This window comes from Alligator sinensis, unplaced genomic scaffold (assembly GCF_000455745.1).
Source record: "Alligator sinensis unplaced genomic scaffold, ASM45574v1 scaffold458_1, whole genome shotgun sequence".
NCBI classification, from domain to species: Eukaryota; Metazoa; Chordata; order Crocodylia; family Alligatoridae; genus Alligator; species Alligator sinensis.
Window position 1 is genome coordinate 1896994 of NW_005841944.1, and position 2882 is coordinate 1899875.

A 2882-nucleotide genomic window follows, 5' to 3' on the forward strand; every position below is an offset into this window, starting at 1 on the left:
TCTTCTTACTTTCTCTTCACACAGGCAATTGATCTCAAAATGGAATCTTAGCCTTCACCACTTTCACCCATTAGACAAGCTTTTATATAAAACAAGTAGAGATCAGATCATTGAGTTGTTTGAATTTTGAGCCTGATGAAATCCTGTAATTTCATTTAAAAAATTGCAGGTTAGCAGTAAACTAAGCCAAACAAATTTATGATAATATATTGTTTTTTTTTTACACCGGAAAAATCAAAACGAACTCTTCCGCCTCCCCACAAATAATCTAGCAAGTTAGTTTCCCAAGCTTAGGTAAGACAATACAAAAGAAGATCTCATTTCAACCAATAAACCAATCTTTGAATCTCTGTTAACAATATGTCTTCTTCTCTTCTCATGCTTTGTAGAACAAGAGTTTCTCACATGACTATTAATACTGTTATTGTTGCACACTTGCCTGGAATACAAAGTACCAAGAGGTATTTTTTCACATCATATGGAAGATAGATAATATTTTGTTAGAATAGTTTGATATGAATATTTTTACTTTTTTAGCAAATAAGCTAGGAATTTTGAAATACAATGATGCTCTGTCAATTATATATAATTGGGCTTATTTCTTATTGTATACAAAACATGGTTTTAAACTTTTGTTACATTAGAGTATCAATGCCATCAAGTATAAAATTATTATAAATTATGCTACTGTATAATCAGGTGACAGGATCAATTTAAAATGCCCCTAAAATAAAGGAACAACTTCATACAAAGAAAGAAACAAAATATCAGAAATAATAGTCTGCAGACCGCTTTATACAGCTGCATTGGATAAATATGAGAAATGCTTTTTTGTGACAATTGACTAATGTGGTAATTCTCTAGTTATGCAATTATATTGGATAGCTGCATTCAGGTGTTGATCAAACATTTACTGTCTTCCCTTCATAATCCTATAGCAATAGGATAGTTCTCAAATTTATACAGTGTCAGCTGTTTAAGTCATTGAGAAACTATTCATGCTTAGGAATTGGTAGGACGGGTCACTGAAAGTGCTATGTGCCCTCTTTAATGGTGGTGCCTTGGATTTAGATTTCAGTAAAGGCACTTTCACAGTTTATGGAACTTTAGGTTTTTAAAACTAATTGAACATTTAAGAATTTTAAGATTTGGTCCTTCCAAATTATAAACATTTATCTGTAAGTACTGACAAAGAAAATGAAAGGAGTAGCATTTGTAGTCAGATTAATCATTAATTGACTGGCTGTATTAACAACAGCACTCCATTTGCACCCTACATCCATTGATACATTATGCCCCTTCAGAGAAAGGACCTTCATATATAGAAACTTTGTCCTTTGTTTTAGGTGATATGAAATACACTTCCCAGAAATGTCCATGAGGCTATTCATCATTTACCTATGCCCTTGAAATACAATGTTGAGCCAGGAATGAAGGAACAAGTACAACTGGGCAATCAACTAAATGTTTCTCTTTTGACCGGGTGCAAAAGCATAGACTTTGTTATGGAATCTAGTGACTAGAATGCAAATAAAAGGTTAAAAAATAAAAATGAGCCAGGAAAATGACTTGGTCCAGATGGCTGCAGATTGTTTTGATATATATGAGTTCTCATCTAGCTATTTTTTTCTTATGAAATCTCACAAACTAAAACTCATCATTTTTTCTAAGAAATTAAAATGCTGCTCATCTCACTATGATAAAGTATTTGTCATTCACATTAAATTAAATTATGTAAGGGTGCTTTTCTAGCCTGGTATGCAGGAAATGAATACACATCTCTTGTAATTATGATTATTACTTTTCTGGTTCCCTGAATACTGTTCCACATATATCTGCTCTAAAAGTCAGGAAAGAAAAATATTTCCAGAGCATTTCCGAAAGACTATTATATTTTTGGGTTAATGAACCTTACATTTTATGAGCAGTTTGAAATCACAAATGTCCAGAACACCTTGGACTTTATTATGGGGGATATGAACACTGTAGTCCAGGCCAAAATCTTAGCATTTTCCCCATACTTGTGTTGCCCTGTGGGGTCAGGCCAACTCTTAGGATCTCAAAATTGTGCTGTTAGACAGGAAGGTGAGACACAATTACACATATACAAACACACAAATCAATTAGGTGCATACACACACACTACCAACTCAGGCACATATACATTCAAGATTACCAGCCTAGGCACATACATATCTATCACCAATTCAAGCACATACACGCTCTAATGATAACAACATGAAATCATACACAATACACAGATACACAGAGGTTAAACACCGACTCGGGTGACAGTGTGTGTGTGTGTGTGTTGGTGCCTGTGGTACCTATGCTTGGAGTGCTTGGTAACTAAAGAGCAAGTGGCAAAGATCAGTAGAAAAGGCAATGGGGATAAGGCAATAGCAAAGAAACAGGGGTTTGTAGGCAGAGAGGAGCTCAGGATGGCTGGAGCCACAGGAACATGGGACAGATGTTGGAGGTAGAGGTGAGCCAGAAACAGGAGAGGGAGAAATGAGACAGAAGTTAGAGGGGAGAAGAGCAGAGATTGGAGCAGGGCAGGAACTGTAGTAAAGCAAAACCCAATTCAGGGTTCCAAATAACAGTTTTATTAAATGAACACTGTACTGTACAGCTTGGTTCCTACATACACTCACGCAAGCACTCCCACACACACTCACATAATGGTAGCAGGCAAAAGAGATTCAGTGGAAGGGCTGGAGTCCAGGTAGGGAAGAACAACAGAGTCCAAGTCCTTGGCTGAAGAGAGGGTGGGGGTGATAGCTACCTATCCTGGGCTGCGAATTGATCCTCGATGGCCAGTCGGGGTCTTCTCCAGCAAGGTGTTATCCAGAGGTGGGGGGGGGGGGGGGGGCGGGGGGGCG

General features: G+C 37.2%; 1 protein-coding gene across 1 annotated transcript in view; it reads right to left on the reverse strand.

The window, feature by feature from the left end:
• Positions 1–2882, reverse strand: part of OTUD7A (OTU deubiquitinase 7A) — a 193123-nt gene that overhangs the window by 85289 nt on the left and 104952 nt on the right. The gene's annotated exons all lie outside the window — the stretch shown is intronic.